The sequence below is a fragment of the Alligator mississippiensis genome, chromosome 6, assembly GCF_030867095.1.
Source record: "Alligator mississippiensis isolate rAllMis1 chromosome 6, rAllMis1, whole genome shotgun sequence".
NCBI classification, from domain to species: domain Eukaryota; kingdom Metazoa; phylum Chordata; order Crocodylia; family Alligatoridae; genus Alligator; species Alligator mississippiensis.
Window position 1 is genome coordinate 6,738,679 of NC_081829.1, and position 20,044 is coordinate 6,758,722.

The window sequence follows — 20,044 nt, forward strand, 5'->3', positions numbered from 1 at the left end:
AAACCTCCTAAAAATGATTTCCTTTTAGGTTAGGTCCTTCTCGCTGTGTCGAGCCTGCTGTTTGCCCACACAGTCCTGGCCCGCAGTACATCTACTTATTCCAGTCCTGAGTTCCTCTGATACAACCCACCAACGCCCCTTACTTCTGACCTGTGGAAACCCCTGGGCTCTTACTCGGCTCTGCCAGTGCATATTGATCCCAGTCTACAGCACCTCTTCCTGCTCCAGCACTGTTGTTTCCTTAGCAGAAATTCCCCATATAATTTCATATTTGGTGTTGGTTTTATTACTCTGACCTTTTCCTTTCTCCAGAGGTCTGAGCTGAGATGCCAAACATACTCTTTCCATGCCCAGTTCTCCTGAGCCTTGAGCCTACATGCAAGAACAAATTTCATAGACGTTAGGGCTGGAAGGGACCTCGGAAGATCGAATTTTTCCACCGAGCCCCATCTCTATTTTCCACTGCAGGATTTCAGTCTGATTTTAGTTCTCCATGGTCTGTTTTAATATTGTCCCCATTACATTACTAACGGCCATTGTTAGATGACCGTAGTTGTCACACCTCACACAAGCCCTCACTCTCCCAGAGATGATGGTCTGCTTGCTGTGCAAGAAAATAGGACATCCACGGGGGATCGAGAAGGTACTTTACCCATGGTCAGACTGGCACAGGTTGTGAGGGGTTCTGCCTTTCTCGGTAGCCAAAGACATGATTCTCTTTCTTGGGTCTGTTGAATGCATTTTGACAAGCTAGGTCCTGTGCTTGCAATGGCAGGACATTAACAGTGTCCTTGTCCCCCCACTTTACCAGGGGCAGGTGAATGAGCTCAGGGTGCTTTGGGACATGGCATCTGATTGTCATGCAACAGGGTTGCTCAGACAGTTTTAAGAATGGGTTAGACGCTTATGTAGGATGCTTAGGTAGGGACGATCCTGCCTGGAGCAGGGGGTTGGGCTAAATGATCTCCTGAGGTCTCTGCCAGCTCTGCTTTTCTATGTTTCAGTGACCAGAGAGGAAGAAATGTGTGTGTGGGTGCAGCGTGTATTTTTGTGAGGACGGGTACAATAAGAATTGTGACTTTTTGTCGTCTTCTGCAGTACGGGGTGTAGCCCTCTCTCCAGTGTATGTTAACAACCTTTGCAGCAGCAGGACCTTGGCTCCCCCTGCTTTACCTATGGCAGGTGCGGGTGTTATGTCTTGTGTTGTGTCGGGGTTGATTGTGTAGGTTTCTTAAGAGGTTATGCAGTGGATTTACACAGGATAGCTTGGATAGGGATTCATGTGTCAGGCAGGAGGTCTCTCTGGAGGTCCCTTCCACCTCTACTGGTCTATTATTCTGTGTCTGGTCATTACAATGACAGGGGACATATAAGTACCCGAAGCAAATACATATGTCCTCATTTTAGGTATGACCTTCATAGGAGTTGGGGCTCTAGAAGGCACCCATCATTTCGCCGAGATGTCAGCTCCCAAGAGTTCAGCCTCTCCATGGAGCAGTCCCCATTCCCCATTCCCCACCTCCAGTGAGCTGGAGGGTATTTAATACAAGCAGCAGAAAGAAGGAAAGGCTCTCATTAATATTTGAACTGTGCTGGAAGATGCTAGGAAGTGGGTTGTCATTAGGAGAAATGTTTGCAACTCGGCACTGCCTGCTCCTCCGTTGTAGTTACAACAGCTTGGGTCAGACGTAGCAACCTGTCCTTTGTAGCTTCAGCCCCTTGGAGCCTGCCCTCATCCATAAGCTGTAATACAAAGTGTCTACAGCTGGAACCATGCATATGGCCAGCGGAAAGTTAAGCCGAGCTGATGGGGCTTACACGTCCGTAATGGGATGTAGGTACAAGAAAAGCACTTATGTACCTCGCTCTTTGTAGCTTGTCACTATTACATCTAAATAGCTTGTTAAAATCTTCCTCTAAAGTAGGGCATTGCGGCTCATCTTGAGCCCATGGACAGGTTTGAATCTCAGGGACCTTCATGCTAAACTTGTGAGCTTCTGTTGCTTCTGCTAAAGAGCTTCTGTTGCTTATATGAAGCGAATACTGAGGGAGGACACAGACTCTGCTCACATGGGTCACAGGGGCACATAATCTAGTGGTTCTGGAAGATACTGTGGGTTCACACCTTTGCCTTTGTCTCTTTAAATTGCAGCTCTCCACCTGCATTAAATTATCCATTGTGCCTCCTTGCTTTGGAAGGGGAACATAAGGCTTCTAAATTCTGGTCTTCGCATCTCAGAAAGGATACAGAAGGACTAGAGAAGAGCAAGAAAGATGATTAGTGGTATGCAGGGGCTTCCATATGAGGAGAGACAATAGAGGCTAGGCCTGTTCTGTTTAGAAAAGAGGCGCTTGAGGGTGGACGTGATAAGGGTTTACAAAATATTAAATGGCAAAGAGGAAAGTAAGTAGGAATATATTTACTATTTCCCACAGTGCAAGAACTAGGGGTCATAAAATGAAACTAGTACGTAGTCAACTTCATGAAAGGCAATTGCTTTTCATGCAGTGGGTAACTGGAGTGTAGAGCTCATTGCCACAATATGTGGTCGAATCTGAGAGTTTAGCCAGATTCACAAAGGGATCGGACAAGTGCTTGGAGGAAAGGAGCTTCATTAGCAATTTAGCATGGGAGTTGTGGGGGGACAGCCTCTGAGTCAGAACTTCCTAGATCAGGGGTGGGCAAAATATGGCCTGGGGGCCACATCCAGCCCACCAGGCCATTCTATCCAGCTTGCGGGGCCCCTAAAAATTTAGAAAATTAATATTTATTTGCTCCTGGCTGCCTGTCAAAAATAACAGGAGCCAGGGGCAGTAGGATCCAGGGGAAGCCAGGGGCAGTAGGATCCAGGGGAAGCCAGTGGCAGGACCCAGCAGCAAGGTCCACCCACCCACCCAGCCCCAGCCCCACAACCAGAAGCCCCTGCCTAGCAGGGGCTTCTGGCCAGGTCTGTGGGGCTGTTCCTGCTTCCCTTCAGCAGACAGGGAAATGAGGCCCTCAACAGTTTGCCAAAACTGGGTAAGCGGCCCTCCGCCCAAAATAATTGCCAACCCCTGTCCTAGATCTTGAATGATGGAGGCTCCAAATGATGGGAGAATAGTGGGAAAAACCCGGCTTGTTCCCTCTTCACCTTCCCTTTCAGTGTCCACTCTCTGCCACTATGACGCAGGAGACTGTGCAAGGTGGACCTCTGGTCTGACCCAGTAAACGGCAGTACTAATGTGGTTATGAATGCATGCATGCAGGTGCTTCCTGAGATCCTTAGGTAAAAGTGGGGAGGCCAGAAATGGAAGCTGGTGTTTTATTCAATTGGTAGCTGGGATTATAGCTTGTCTCCTGTGACTAAGCTTGGGAAGCAAAACTCGTGGGGTGTTAGGGCAACTTCTGGCCCTGCTATGCCGCAAGCTTCTCTCTGCTTTGAACCAGCTTCTGCCATGAAGACTTCTTCCAGCACTGATATGGTCCCGTTGACTTCTGGGGCTTGTAGTCTTATGACATTAACTAGATTCTTTTGAGGATGGAGATCTTTGGAGCCGGCACCCCGACTATACCCCAACTTCTCCATGACTCCTGAAGAAAGAGAACACTGATCCCTATGTCAGGATGCCAGTCGTGACACATCCTGCATCACAAAAGCCCCTTCTGATGATCCAGTTCAGATCAACCAGGTGCCTCTCCTGTGTTTCAACTGCTTATGCAAAACACCATGCAAAATCGGGTCCCAGCAGCTTCTAGTCTGTGCTGGTCTTGGAGGAACCCAGTGCATCCCAGGCTTCATTGCAATCGCTGTCCTAACCTGTTTCTTGGTTTCTCTCCTTTTTCCCTGCCGCTCTCAAAACTGAGCTTTTCTTCTCTTTGCCTGTCTGCTGGTACGCGTGTTTACTCTCTTTTTATTTTTAAAGGAACCAGCTTATGTCGGGCAAAAGGGCATGTTTAAAAACTCTTATGAGAAGCTTAAACAAACGGACCCATACATGCCTCCATCTCTCCACGACTTGGTTCCCTGCTGCAGATGTTCTTTGGCATTGGAACTCCTCTCGGCCCCTTTCGACACATACCCACATACATATTTAATAGAAAATTAGGTCTTAAATCCAGCATCTATTTGTCAAACGCATGAACCTGGTCTATGAGCCAGTGGAAAACAAACTTTGTCTCCACTAAATGGAGAAGGAATGACAAGGTTCTCCTGTTTTATTAAGGTGCCATTCAGGTCGGCCTCAACAGTAGCTCTGGTGCATCAATCATTCATTCTTTCTTTGATTGAAAGCATTTCAGTGAAGAAGAAACGCTTTGGATGTGTGGCTTTTTGGATAGAATCTGGACTGGACCCTGAGAAGGGCAGTTCCTGTTGATGTCCATGGGATATCTCTTCTCATTTGCTGTTAGCATATATGTTAGGAGGCACAGAGTCCCATCGGGTACCTAAATATGTTTTCAGAAGTGTTGATTACTGCATCTCTCATTGACATCAATGTTATTTTAAACCACTTGTTTTAGGAGTGTAAGTTCATGCATCCAAGTATGAACAATGTGGGCCTTTGGGTCTTCTCCAAGGTCATGCAGGGAATTGATCTGTGGAAAATTTCGGATGAGATCTCAGCACTCCTGCAGAGACTCTGAACCTTGGCACCGAGCTTTGGCGATCCGCCTTACTCGGCCTTTTTTGAGCCCTTAGAGATAACCAGCGAGCATGTGCCAACGGCGACAGCCTCGGAGAACAACACCTGGTGAGTGCACGTTTCATTAGTCCCACGACACAGATAATGGGCACATTACTAGCTCAATTTCCCCCAATTGTTCACCTGCACATTTGTCTAAATATATCATCCCGGAAACGTGTAATTTTGTGCTCAGAGATGAGACGCGGAAGACGATATTTACTGGCCTATGAGTTTTTGCACATTTATACAGCAAATTATACACCCCTCAGCTGTATGTAGGGTGCCATTAGGCTGTTATTTCCATTTCATTAGGCAGAGCAGCCAGGCTGCAGCTTGTGGGGAGGCAGGTTACTGAGTCACACACAGACACTTCCATGATTTTCTCCCCTCGCTTCCCTTTTCCAGTTCTGACACATGGAGAAACAGGTGCCTCGTTGGATTCATTCAGTCATTTTTAAGAGACTCGTGGAGTAAGTATGTTGAGCAGGAGTCTGGAATACGCATTCTGGATGTGCTAATTGCTGCTGCGTTGTTAAGGCCGAGACGAGTTTCTTGCTGAACCCAGGGATTCACTCGCCGTAATGAGTGTAAATAATAACAGCGTTTCCCCTTCTCAACTTTACAGGTTTAATTCTTTGTGTATAGAATTAATTGTTGGGGAACTCGCAAGTTAAATCATTAGCAAGTTGACAATGAATCTAAATTAGGGGCAGGGTAGTTGTTGTTTATGCGGAGATGAAAGCCGCATTGTATCGCACTCTGTCCACGTTCAAAATGATGGACAGTCGGATTTATCGTGAAGAGACGTGCTGGGGCAGTTGTGTTCAATGATTTGGCCCCATGAGCTGGACGAGTTGAGACCCATGAGCCCTGGTCCGGTCCTGTGCCACCTCAGCCTGGCCCTGCATGCCCAGTCTAGCACACAGGGCCACGCTATCCAGCCCATTGGGCTTCCCCCGGGTCTGGAAAGTTGGCAGCCGGGGAGCAGCAATTAGTGCTGCCCTGCTGCCAGACTTTCAAACCCAGGGGAGCCCCATGGGCCAGATAACTTGGCTCCACAAGCTGAATCTTTGTGTTGAGCCTCCTCGGTCTGCAGCAGTAGTTTCCAACCTTTTTAGACTCAAGGCAGCCCTTGTTTGACTCAAGGCGCTGCTCCTAAGACTGCAGGTGCTCTTTGGAAATGCCAGCTCTTGGCTTTCGTTCTTTGTCACGCCTCTCTAGACAACTGCTCTATTATTTTTCTCCAGGCAAATCATAAAAGTTGCATTCCCCAGTTTACAGGTGAGGAACAGAAATGCAGGGAGGGGCAGTGACTTGGTGGTGGAAAACCATGACTGAGGCTGACGCTGTGATCTCCCGGGGTCTTCTGCAGTGTCCGTCCCTGCCGGGGTAAACTGAAAAAATACAAGTGCACGTGTCTGCAGTAGTGAGGAGGGTCTCGAGCTCTTTGGCAAGAAGGTGTGTGGGATGGAGATTTCTCCTGCTAACTGCAGGACCTAGGCCTTGTTCCCCAGAAGGAGAATGGCTTTTTCTTTCCTCCAGGCTTCTGTCTCGTGGGGCCCACTGTCACACATGGACAGCTGCATGTGTCTTAAACCAGCTCAGCCTTGAAGGACCGGTATTATATCATAATAAAAGAAAAGTGACTGCAAGAGATGTACTAGTAATGGCTCTTTAATTTCCTCCATCAAAAGGACTTCACTTTTCAATGTCAAGTGGGGGTAGCTCTCCCTTTCTCACCTTCCTCTTATTATTCTATCCTCCTGCCTTTCCCTATTACCCATCTCCTTCCCCTCCACCCTCCTCTCCTCAGTTCAGATCCCATTTCTGCTGTGATACCCCCAGGTCAGTGACTGTGCCGTACCCTTGGCAGTGTGTCCCTGCGGGGGTGGGAGGAAGGGGGAGAGCGCTGTGGTCTTCTCCATTGCCCTATTAAATTGTCAATGAGTCTTGCACCTGCAGCTGTTGTGTTCATGATACAGCAGAGGCAGAAGCCTTGCACAGCCTAACATCTTTCCAAGTTACCGTTCAACAAGAAATGGCTTCTCACATATCCTCCATGCAGAGAAAAAAATCCAAGCAAGGAAGGCTGGAGAACATACCCATCGAACTGAGTTTTTGCCGGGATTGAGGCCCTTCCTTCCATCTTTGTCAAACTATTGACTCCTGCTATGGATCCCTTGTTCCTAAAACTGGGATGTGAGCTAATGCGGATGCTTGCATGTGTCTAGCAGGCATCCAGAGATAAAACCGGGATGTGAGCTAATGTGGATGCTTGCATGTGCCTAGCAGGCATCCAGAGATAAAACCGGGATGTGAACTAGTGCGGATGCTTGCACGTGCCTAGCAGGCATTCAGAGCTTAACAGGGGTAGATGCTCACATTGACACGTGCACAGAGCTAACTAAGGGAGTCTGACTCGCACCAGCACATGGAGCAGTAAGCTCCCAAAGAGGAAAGATGGACTGATGGCTAGGTTAGTGGCCTGCTCCAACATGGACCCCCTGTGTGACCTTGGCTAAGTCACTTATGCTCAGATCCACCAAAGAGCTCAGTGCTGCCCCACAGCACCTCATCTCTTCAGTGTCTGACCCTCACAGAGGAATTAATCCATCCTCTTGATGTGGCATCTCAGCTGCCTTTGCAGAACATGGGGCAGAGTTTCATAGATTCGTAGACATTAGGACTGGAAGGGTCCTCGCGAGATCATCGGGTCCAGCCCCTTGCCCAAAGGGCAGGAAGTCAGCTGGGGTCAGATGGCCCCAGCAAGATAAGATAAGCATCCAATCTGAATTTGTGACCTCAGAATAGGATCTACAAAAAGCCACCTACACCTAGTGAATAGGAAAGGCTGTGACTGCAATCCTGGCTCCTCTTTCTCAGGATGAGGCACATCCATGCGTTTAGGATTCCCAGTCTGGGGTAAGGTGCCCATGTCCTGTCTTTCAAAAACTTCTCAGGGCTTGCTCTTTTTCTTTTAAAATGCATTTGGGGGCATGGCTCTGCCCCTGTTTGGCCTTGAGTCCTTTGGAGGGATTCAAGCCTTTATCTCTTATCTAACCACCAGGTTGCTTGCGGGGTGGGCAGTTTCTTCACTTCCTCTTGACACGCTGCTACTTTGCATGGAGTCACCAAGGATTCACTGTGCCACAGCGAGCATGGCCATCAGGGGCTGCAATAAGTGATAATTGAGGATTGATATCTATTGACATTTAAGATGCCATTCATATGTCCTAAATAACCAAGTCTATAGTGTGACACAGGGGAGCCTGTAAGGTACCATTTCATGGTTTTTTGAAGGGGAGTGGGATAGCACAAAATGGCACGGCTCTGCATGGGACAGGTCAGAGTGGCCAGAGCTATAAGAGGCTCTATAAATCTATTCCTGGCCAGAGATATTGTTCCTGCTGTGTTTATTACAGGTCAGGCTTTCCTGGCAGCTGGCTGCTGTCTCACAGGGCTTTTAATCAATATCTGATTTATGGAGCCATGTACAAAAATGGATCTAAAGTAGACTTTTGGCTCATGCCTGGAACTGCTGCAGCAAGCCAACCCCTAAAAATGGGTGAGAGGGGTCTGAGCGGGGAATATTTAAGTATCACATGTGGGCATGCACATAATAGGGAGGAGATTATTTCGTTCCATGGAGTTTGATAGGAAAATACCCAAAGGAAAGGTATAGACCAGGAGAGAAAGATGGGGGTGAGTGGCCAGGGGCAGAGAGGGTTATGAACTCTCATGCTTCAGGGTATAAACTGGTCTCCAGCCCATAGATTTCGTAGACATTAGGGCTGGACGGGACCTCGCAAGAACATCGGGTCCAGCCCTCTGCCTAAGGAGAAGAAAGCCAGCTAGGGTCAAAGGATCCCAGCAAGATAAGCATCCAAATGTTTCTTGAATGATTCCAGAGTTGGTGCTTGCACCACCTCTGAGGGGAGTCTGTTCCAGGTCTTGGGGAATCAGACAGTAAAGAAGTTTTTCCTTATGTCCAGCCTAAAATGGTCTTGCAGGAGTTTGTGACTGTTGGACCTTGTCATCCCCTGGGGCGCTCTGGTGAACAGGCGTTCCCCAGATCCCGATGCACACCCCTGATGTACTTATAGGTTGCCACTTAATGATGGTCAGGAGGAAACTGTCTCTGGGACAGTAGTTCATCTATACAGGCAGGGTTTTTTGCACCTTCTTTTGAAGCAGCTGGTGCTGGGTATGGGGTGCTGGGCCAGATGGTCGTTAGGTGATTGATTGGTGCTAGACGAGGGAGGGTTGTAGTCTTGGGGTTGCTCTCTCTCTTCTCGACTCTAACCAGGTAACCTGTAGCTTCACCGGGGACTAAAACTACCTTCCCAGCAAAGAAGAAAAGGTAACATCACAGAGCTGACTTGGGTAGGATTTGGGATGGTGGCCTTGGACAAGGAAGGGGAATCACTTTGATACTCTGACACCCCAGGTGGGAGTCATATCCTGTCCTTGAGTCATATTTGATATTACCTGGGTTTCATACACAAATCTATGGCCAAGGGTCATGATGACATTGGACCGGTGTGCTGTAGTAGAAATCTAAGCGTTATCGGTGGGTACTTTTAGTTCAGATTAACAAGATGCTCAGACACCATTGCGAGACAGGTAGAGAAGCCCGGATGTAACAGAGGTAGGCATGCTGTCTTTGGGGGCGCATCTTATGTCTGAACATCTCAAGACATTTTGCAGAAGTTCATTGAGAGAAGCCTAACATACCTTGCATTTACCTGCAGGTTGAACTGCAGTATGGAGAGTGGAAGTGGTTGCCCAGAATAGAGCCAGGAGTCCTGGCCCCAGCGCTCCCCTCCCTTTCCTCTTGCATGCCAGTCTAACTGCTGTCTGCCAGCTGTCTACAGCCTACAAAGCTTTTTTGTGAAAAATGTATGTTCCTCAGAAGTCAATAGCAATTTGTCTTTTGGCTGGATCTCTAGTGCAACCAGCTTTTCTGTTGCCTGACAGTCCTTTACCATCCTCTTGAGGGAGCGGTGGTTGTACCTCTCCAGCAAGATGGAAGCTGGAGACTGTTTTCCATTTAAACCATTGCTAATGAGCAGTGATTAGGCATGGTTCCCTCCTGCTTCCCCCTCATTATGAGCAGCTGAAGTGGCCATCAGAAGATGGATTAAACAGAGTTTACCTGGAAGGGGGGGATCCCCTGAAGACCTGGAAAGGATTTAATGGAAAAAGCTCTCCTCTCGAATGGCTTCCCAAGCAGCTGGCAAGCCAAGCGGACAGGCAGATAACTTGAAATAATTCACCAGACAAAACAAACTGACAACTTTTTGAGAAATGGCTTATTCCTGAAGCAGGATTCTGGGCCATGTCAAAGTTTTGGTGGCCCTTGGAGTCAGGGTTAATCATAGCAAACCTGTTCAGTGATGGGTGCTTTCACTCCTCTCCCAATGCTGCTGAGGTGGAAGCAAGACTAGGACTCCTGAAAACCCCCACTCTCTTACTTTATTAGCTATTTTACAGCAGTGCCCAAAGGCTGAAACTGAAATCTGTGCTGTCTTCAAGCTGGCTGGGAAATGTTTTTTGTCCCAGTAAAAAAAGGCGAGGAAAATGAGAGCGGTTATCATTTTTTGGCATGCATTTCCTTCAGAAAATTTGGGGTTTACAATCAAAAAGGGGGAGAGGCATGAACGCCCCCCCCCCCCCCCCCCCCCGCATATGCCCCAAACAGCATTTTAGGTCAAAAACTTGCCAACATCCGTGTGTTGATGAAAACATGTAAAATGTCATTGGAAAGAGGCATGTCCTGCAGAAATTTGGTTTGATGGGAAAGAATTTCAAATAAGAAAAAGTTGACCTTCTCCAGTGCTAGGTGCTGTACAGCTTTTTCATGGGTATGGGCCGAAGAAACAACTTTCCCAGTTTACTGAAGATCTTACTGAACCAATGGAACTGGTCTGAGCTGTCCACTCCTCTGCCGGTATAACTGGAGCTAACTGGCTGTATCTTCAGGCCTCTTCTACTCGGTTGTAAAACTTAAGTTCAGTTCCAGTCCTACCAGTAGCAGCAGCAGACGGACGAAACAAGTTGCCTCTGTTCAGCTGATCTGCTTCTGAGCAGTAAATCACATCCCCATCCCTTTTCACACCTTATATTTGTATATCATCCTGCAGCCAAAGAGACAGCTTTTGCCCAAGGACTAGTTATAGTGTAAAAAGACAAAGGGACGCTTATGATCCCTGGTTTTCAGATGCAGAACGGATCGTCATGTCATTTGTGACTTGGGTAGCTTGGTAGCAGACCAACAGCGGGCCCCGAGGAGGAGCCAGGGGGCATTGAGGTTTATTCTGACTCGGTGACCCTTTTAAACCATCCTCTTCCTGTTCCCTCCTTTCTCCTTCCCTCTGTCCTTTCTCTCTTCCTTCTTCCCTTTTTGTTGCCTTGCCTTTCTTTGTCCTCCTCATCTTTCTCTCCTTCTGGTGAGCCTTAATATTTCCTTGCCTCTTCTCTATCCCCCTTCCCATTGCTGCCACCTCCCTTCCTCGTCTCTCCTGGCCCTTGCTGCGTTTCACCATATGTGCCGCAGCAGAAGCTCAGATTCTAATTTGATATGAAAAGTTGATTGGACTTCTAAGAATGAGAGGAGCCTGCAAAATTTAGCCAACCTTTGCAGCTGTCTCCTGGCTTCTCTTTGGGTATTTATAGCCCCTTGAAAGCTGCCATTTCCCAGGTGCCTACGTATACATTGCACACAGCTCAGCAGGAGGCTGCTGAAACCAAGAAGAAGCTGCAAATTCATCCTTACTGGGAAAGGGGGTGAGCAAGCCCAGAATTTTCTTTTAAAAATCGGTATTCCTAGTTTCATGCCTCTGTCAGAGAGTTTCCCCATGTTTCCATCCCCAAGGCTTCTGCGGTATGAAGCCTGGCACTGACAACAGGGCTCCTGGATTCGGTTTCTGGCTCTCACTGACTTGTCCTGGGACCTTCCACGACTTTGAATCCTGCTGTGCGGCTCTGCCATGGTGCGGTGTGGTTAGATCTTTCCAGTCTTGTGAACGGTTCAAAGGCAAATGCAAATGTGTCAAGAAAATCAAGGATTTTGCATGCCTAAACTTGTGGATTTCAGAGCAAATCTGTTCTCCCACCTACTCTTTTCTAACGAAACATGCCATCCTGGGGGAGGGACAGGTTTAAAACATTTCAAACTTCAGTATTTTCTTCAGGCAACGATCACTTTGCTTTGGAAAAGGGGGCTCCGGTTTACACAGTTCGGTGTGAACACAGCCAGTTGGACAGAAATGGCAGGAAAATAACATCTCTGGCCTGCAAGATGAGAAAAACCATGTTGCTAGTAAAGAACAGTTTGTTTCACACAGCTCTGATCTGAGCATGTTATGCTGAAAAGAGATATTTGAAAAATATGTGTTTTATATATATATATATATATATATATATATATATATATATATATATATATATATAAGTAAAAGAAAAATAGGTTGCAAAAGCATTCAGAAATTAGTAAATACCAGATTTACAGCGCCTGGGGCCTTTGTACACACCACGGTTTTTGCCCTTTCTTGCGCTGCATTTCTTGACTGTTTGCATGAGTGGGTTTCCTGGACACTTTAAAAGTCTTTCTGGCGCATTAAACTAAAACTCCTCAAACATAGTTTAGTTTGGCTCGCTGGGAATTAAAGTGCCGTTTCCATGGATTCGTTGCATGCAAACACAAAGGCACTCAAAGACGTGTAATGAGCCTCTTTGTCCACCAGATGGCACTGCGACTTTTTTGTAGTTCACCCCTTCAAATTGCTTTTACTTTGGAATTGCTTCTGCCTTTTTTTGTGGTTTGCTGGCTCCCTGCTTCCGCAGCTGTGTGGCAGGGCATGGGTACGGGGTGGGTGGGGGTCCCCGGGTTGCGGGGGTAGCGCTGGACTGTCCCACTCTCCTGTGGCACTGGTCAGGGACCTGGCTTAATTCATTTGAAAGCCTAGTGTGTGTCAACACAGATGCGACGCTGCAGAATAAACAAGTTTAAATGTTATAAACCTACTTAAATTTAATGAGGATTAAAAAAACCGTGGTGTGTACAGGTGCCCCTGGACACTTAATTCAGCCTCCTTTTACATCTGGTTTATGGACTGAATGGGATTGGCTCTGGTTTGACTCAAGACCTTCTCTAGAAGCCACCTTCTGATTGGCTTGTGCAGTCATATAGCATTGATGTTTAGATGTCCTGCCTCTGAACCTGAATTGAGTAGGTGATTGTGCTTCTGCTGTGGGAGGTTTATCTCAGATCTTTTCCTCTGTTGTGTGGGGCACGATCCTTTTCGTGGCATCTTTGTGCAATTATTAATGTTGTCTTCCTGGCCTTTGCAGTGGCAGGTCATTGGCAGTGCTGTCATCTCCCCTTCTGTTTCCTATGGCATGTGGTCAGATGTTGTTCTTTATACTTGTAGGCAAGGGTTTGCAGTGGTTAGTTTGGAGATTCCTTCGGTTAATAATTGCCAGTGAATGCAGAAGAGTAGATCTGGTGGCCCAAGGTGCCCTTTCCAGTGTTGTGTTCCAATCTCTCCCTTTATTTTTAAGAAACACCTACAACACCATCTGGAAGCTATGGCTCCACATCTTGGAGCTCTAATAGACAACTCTCCTTAGGTAATGTTTTTATATACCCACCGTCATTCTCTAGAGGTGTGTCCATGGAGTCCTTCCTGCCCCCATGGAGATCACATTAAAATGCCTCATCCTGAGTCTCTGTTGATGCTGACAGCACGGCAGGGTACCACAATTCTCCGCAGAGCACTTCCCATCCCAGGAATCCATTGTCCATGAAAACATAATAAGCACCGAAGGAGTCATTCATCACCTGCTCAATTATCCTTGTGGTTTAGAAGGAGAAAAAACAAACTCTGTGCCTTATGGCCCTGCAATTTCCCCCTCCCTGGGGTTTCTCCAGAGAGTTTCTTTGCTGCAAATCTTGATCCGTTCTGTTTAGTGAACAAAAGGGCCCAAAGCTGCTTCCTCCTCCTGCCTTCCCACAGTTACATGCATGGATGTGTGCTTGCAGCTACAGCTGGGGAGATGGGTAGCTGCTAATTGGCACCATGTTTGCGCAGAATAGAGCCTCTTTTGGGTTGCAAACAGGAGATTCTTTTGATGAGCCAGGTATCAGAGCTGAGCTTGTGTAACAACCAACCTTCATACAGGCCTCAGGCAGCAAGAGGAATAGTGGGTCAACAGCTCGTCTCCAACTGTGGATCTCACTGTTGATTTATCATGAGCCGGTGAACAGGCATTGGGCTAGGAGTTGGGAGCCTGGGTGTTGTAGTCCCACTTTGGCCATTGACCTGCTGGGTGACCTTAAGCTTCCCTCTCTGCTTGTGTTTCTCCTCATGCTTTTAAAAGCCACCTTATCTATTTAATCTGCATGCTTCTTGGGGTTGGTTTCTCATACAGGGTGAATGTATAGCTCCTGTAATAGAGAGAAGATTAATATTGGGGGAAGTAGGTACATGTGTTTTTTGTTTGCTGCATTTGAAGTGTGATGGCAGCATGGGTAGACAGCCTGATGTAGCACACGTAGCAATAGCAGTAATGAGGCAAAGGTGGGCTGGCAGCCCCAAATGCATACCTTGGCACCTGGTTGGGCCTTTGCAACCTATTCCTCCATGTCTTCGTCATTACTCCAGTTAGCTAGATGAAAGATCACTCAGGTATACCTACCAAGGCTGCAGTGTAGACACAGCTGCGGTGCTCTAGACCAGTGGCTCTCAACCTTTTTTGTACCAGGACCCGCTTGTAAACATCAATGGCCAGTCCCGGTCCAGTGCCCCTCACTCCCAACCCGCTGCCCCTGCCCCCAGGTCCCAGCCCCACCAGTGCGTGGGGTAGGGGGTGAGGCAGGGGGACCCCAAGCAGGCAAACTCAGTGTGCTGCAGGGCATCTCTCTCCAGTTGGGCATGCTGCAGTCCAGAGGACACGTATTGGGACGGGCATATTGCAATAGAGTAGAGCACTTGTACAAGCCACCACTGCCTTTGAAAAAGGGGTCCCTTCACTAGGAACAGGAGGGCAACTGGTTCCATGTCCCCATGCCCTAGTGAGGAACTCACCTCTACACATCCCAGGATCAAACCTCTGTTCGGATGGGCCATGTGAAAAATGCAAAAGCCGTGATGGTGAGGAGCACTAGATTGATAGATTCATAGATACGTAGATGTAGGGTCGGCAGGGACCCTGTAGATTTTCTAGTCCGACCCCCTGCCTGGGCAGGAGAGAGAACTGGACTCTAATGACCCTAGCGAGGTAAACGTCAAGCCTCCTCTTGAAGACCCCCAGGGTAGAAACCAGCACCACTTCGCTTGGGAGTTGGTCCCAGATCCTAGCCGCCCTGACTGTGAAGTAGTGCCTTCGGATGTCTAGTCTGAACCTACCCTCTAACAACTTATGGCTGTTATTCCTTGTTACTCTGGGAGGTGCTCAGGGGAACAAGGTCTTTCCCAAACCCTGCTGGCCCCCCCTAGTAAGTTTATAGATGGCCACCAGGTCCCCCCTCAGCCTTCTCTTGTGGAGGCTGAACAGGGTCAGGTGCCATAGCCTCTCCTTGTCGGGCCTGCCCTGCTGCCCCCGGATCATGCGAGTGGACCGTCTCCACGCTGTCCACATCCCTCCTGAAGTGCGGTGCCCAGAACTGGACGCAGTACTCCAACCCAGTGCCTCATAGAGGGGGAGGATCACCTCCGTGGACCTGCTTGTGATGCACCTGTGGATGCACGAAAAGGTACAGTTAGCCCTGCTGACCGTGTCCTCGCATTGTCGGCCCACATTCATCTTGGAGTCAATAATGACTCCAAGATCTCTTTCTGTCACCGTGCTTTCGAGAAGGGAGTTCCCCAGCCTATAGGTCTGCTGCTGGTTCCTACTGCCTAAGTGCAGCACCCTGCACTTGTCAGTATTGAATCCCATCCTATTTTCATTAGCCCACCCTTGTAACCTGTCCAGGTCCTGCTGTAATCTGTCCTTCCCTTCTAGCGTGCCCACCTCACCCCAGATCTTGGTGTCGCCTGCAAATTTAAACAGGCTGCTCTTCACCCTGTTGTCCAAGTCCCGAATAAAGACATTGAACAGTGTGAGCCCAAGGACTGAGGCCTGGGGGACCCCACTGCCCACATCCCTCCAGGTCGAATATGACCCGTCCACCACCGCTCCCTGGGTGCGACCCCTCAGCCAATTTGCAACCCATCAGACTGGGTAGGCATCAATGCCGCAGTCACCAAGCTTTTTAATGAGGATGGGGTGGGAGACCGTGTCAAAGGCCTTCCTGAAGTCCAGAAAGACTACATCCACAGCAACACCTGCGTCCAGTGATTTTGTGACCTGATGGTAGAAGGCAATCAGGTTGGTCTGACAGGACCTGCCCGTAATGAACCCGTGCTGGTTGTAGAAAAAGAACCAGTCATGAAATCGCCATGTGAGATGCAATCGCATCTTCTAATCTGGTAAAAGCCAGGTTTTATCCCCTCTTTGATCGTCAGCCTTTTCTCTCCCTGGTGTTTTAGCTGTAAAGCTCTCCCCCTCTCATTTTTATTTTATCATCAGGAAAACAGTTTGGGGAGAAGGATATTTTAAATGCCAAATTAATATACAAATGTAAAAAAAAAACCCAACCCAAACCCCATGCCTTGCAACAGAAGCATAAATATGGAGAAAAAATAACAGTGCATTAATGCTAATTGAAACAGCAAGGGCCTCACTTATGCCATTTGAATATGCATCAATTGAACAAAGAATTAATGGAACTTTTTTTAACCAGCCCCCTCTTCTCTTTCACCATTAATATAGTTAAAACCTTCTACATTTCCAAAGTAATTGTCAGTTGTGAGGGGACATTAACCCTTGAGTCATTGGATCATTTCATACTGTTACTATTATTATTATTATTATTAAGAGTTGCTAATTTTTCCAGTACTCCAGACAGGTACTAAATGCAACATAGAAGTCAAGAGAAGGCCCCAAAAGCTCATACTTTAAGTTCACCAGGACCCAGTGGGAGGCTCGGACACAGATCTGAATGGAGAGTCAAGAATACAGTAATAAGATTATGCCCGTGCTCAATGGTTGGCAAATTTTATAGGCTGCGGGGCAGAATGACCCAGCTCGGGTCAGATGCAGGGGGTAAGGCAGGTGCTAGGACCCGGCTGCTACCATTGCCGTAGCATGGAGGAACTCAGCTATTACCTTGGTAAAGGGCAAGATGTCAAGAGAGAAATATCTTCTCACTATCACCACCTCTCCTGGCTGCCAAAATACCACCAAAGCTGTCATGTCCACGGGCCGAATGCAATTGCTCCGGGCTGTAGCTTGTTGATCCCTGGTCTTACCCATTAAGGACCTGGTTCAGCTACACAATTTTTAAATTTAACTCTCATTAAAGCCAGAAGGAGCCAGGTACCTGACTTACCTGAGCATCAACTCTGGGAACGAGTGTAACTTAAACCATGTACTGCACTGAATGAGGCTTATGGCATTTGTGTGTAGCAACTCCCTCTGCTCGGGTGACTAGGATTAAATTACTTTGTCTTTCTGCACTGTATTAGTTTCCTGCACTTGCAACAGGGAGAAGATGATGCTTTCTTTCTTCCATCTTTTGTCAGGCGCCTCTATTTTGATTCAAAGTTTTCCAGAACGGTGGCTGTTCCTTGCTATGTGTATGCACAGCACCTAGCAAAGTGGGCCCAGATCAAATAGGGATTGAAACTGGAATAAAAGCCAAACAAGTACAAAAAAACACCCAACATTTACAGAATTCACCAAGAAAGGCTGACCTCTGGCCAGGACCTCTGAAAATCTTTGGGTCTCTGACTTGAAGACAGTCAGTTGGATGGGCTGTCCCAGGGCCAGGGACTTCAAGAGCACCGGGGTCTCTGACTCTGGAGACGTCTGTCTTGGAGGGCTGCTGAGCCGGCAGAAAGCCCAGCAGGTTCCCAATGGGTACGGGGTTGCATCAGACGCCAGCCTCTGCTCCATCGGAAGCAGGTTGATACCAAACCCCCTCCACACAACATTTAGTTTGACAGACTGGCAAATTCCTGTTAAGACAGACCCCAGCGAAACATTTCCTCTGAACCCTTCCCACCAGCTCTTGGCTGTGGGCTGGGTTCAGTCTGGCACTTTTCACGCACACTGCGAGTAATAATCCTTGTGCAAGAGAGCTCACGGAAGGTAGGAGCTTTGCTGAAAGCACGACTGAAGGGCATGTGATGAGGGCACGGCGGGCAGACAACTGCTTCCTTTCCAGGTTTAGCTCTCTGTAGCAATGAAATGTGTGCGCTGTTGCAGGCTGCTGAACAGATTGGAAGGTCCTAGCGGATGGAAAGTGGGCGTCTCTTGTTGAGAGGCTGTATAGAGAGGGCATTCCCTTCTCATGTCCTTGTGACAAGGGATTTAGCAGAATTTACAGGTTCGTCAGCATCTGACGGCTACACTGTACTGCCGTGGCCTCGACCATGTGCCACCCCAGCCCCTGTACAGGGCATTGTGGGCCAGATGCTCAGTTGGTGTAAATCCAGACAGTTGTGTGGATGTGCCCCTGATGAGGATCCAGTCCAATAGTACCAAGTTGCACGGTTTGGGAGTGGTTCTCCGGTGCCTTGAGTGGTCATTTCTGTTTGTACAAGATAGTTGTAAAATGCTGCTCAACTTTTGCAGGTACAAATGACTGTCCAGTGGAGAGTCAGGCCTTTGATCCCTGATTGTGAAGCTGTACAGAGGATGAGGTGGAAGAGGGCTAGTGCTTTTCATTTCATGAGTGGGAAAACTGAGACGGAAAAGAGGAGAGATTTCAAGTTCACATTGTGAATCGGCAACAGCGTCAATGAGCTGATTCTGTGTCTCACCCCAGATGATGCCGGCGCGCCTCCATCACCATAATGGAATTGCTTCTGATTTCCACAGCTGTAAGCAAGAAGGAGGTTGAGGCTGGAGCGCACTGACCCCAAGCCCTCTGCTCTGTCCACTGGACTACAGCTGTCCCATGTATACATATCATTGCTGGAAGAGCAGCTCGTTCACCATGCCTAATGAGGGACTTCCTCATGTCGTATGTACTCTTCCCTGCTAATGCACTAGAAATTCTGCTGAAATCTAACTGCACCTTCTGCTGAAACCTGATTGCTGTGCGCGTGTGTGTAGGCTTGTAATCATTTAAGTAGCTGAAGCCGCTCCTGGTATTGTTAAATTACCTTTTGTGACCCTGAGGTCTAAGTATTCAATTAAAATCACTGTATAAATTACTGCATATGCTAATGGCAATGAAACAAGTTCAGTGTACTATTAAAGCCTCTAAAGGAATCAGTGGCAGAGTTCAAATGGTCTCCTTATAAGTAATGAAATACTACCCAGGATCTGGAGTTTAGGTGATAATTAAGATTTAAAGGGAAGCACCTTTGCAGGGGGAAAAAATAGAGGGATTTTAGAAATAACAAGTAGTGCATGAATAAACTAGGAGTGAAATGGGAAGAAAAGTTGGTTATTACTTTATAAAGAACCCTAATTTAATTAAGGTGCAGGATAGAGTTGTCTCCTGGCTGGCAGCTTTGTTCCCAAAGGATCTTTGTGGTTTCCTTTCTCCAAGGTTTACAACCTGCACGTTTCCTTTTGAGTCTCTAGGTAAAATTAAGCGTGAAGAAGAAGTGGCAGAGCGAAATGCCAGTGGAAACCAACACGTTGGACTTCACAGATTTCATAGACATTAGGGCTGGCAGGGACCTCGGAAGATCATCGAGTCCAGAATTGACGGGATAATGTTGGATCAGATCACAGGACCATCTAGTACAACAGTGGGGCCAACCTTTTTGGCAGGTGTGCTACAAATTAGCCCCACAGCCTCCCTGAGCGCTGCTCTGATCCCGTTCCCCTGCCCAATATGCCATGTTGCTTTCTACTCCCTGCCCAGTCTGGCTGTCTCTTCCCTGATCTGCCATGTGCCACATAGAGGTTGCCCATGGTATTCGTGGCATGCATGTTGCAGGTTGCCCACCTCTGTCGTGTACCATCCTGTCTCTGAGGGCGGCCAACACCCACAATTTCAAAGGGATGTGCAGAATAACCAGCCTGTATGGAAAGTGTCTTTCTAACCCTTGCTCTACTTCGAAAAGATCCAAAACCTGGGTGGAGTGCCACATTTTGGAGCTTACACTCAATTTTTCCTTTTACCAGGAAATTATAGAATTGGCTATGGTTTGCTTGAATCTAGTTCTAGGTTTATTTGAAAGGCTCAAGCCAACCTTTTCAGAAATTAGTAGTGAGTTAGGATGCCTTCCCTTTGTGGGGGCCAGGTGTTTACCATGTTTTGAAATACAGGTGAATGAAATGTCTTAAGCCAGGCATCCTAAACTAGTCACCA

The 20,044-nt window shown here is 47.7% G+C and overlaps 1 long non-coding RNA gene across 1 annotated transcript in view; it reads left to right on the plus strand.

The window, feature by feature from the left end:
* The window catches only part of LOC132251121 (uncharacterized), a 61,129-nt gene extending 42,142 nt beyond the window's left edge, over window positions 1–18,987 (plus strand). The window contains exon 3 of the long non-coding RNA XR_009462933.1: window positions 18,349–18,987. This is a non-coding gene — a long non-coding RNA (uncharacterized LOC132251121). The remainder of the gene's footprint in view (window positions 1–18,348) is intronic.
* Window positions 18,988–20,044: the final 1,057 nt, after the last annotated feature.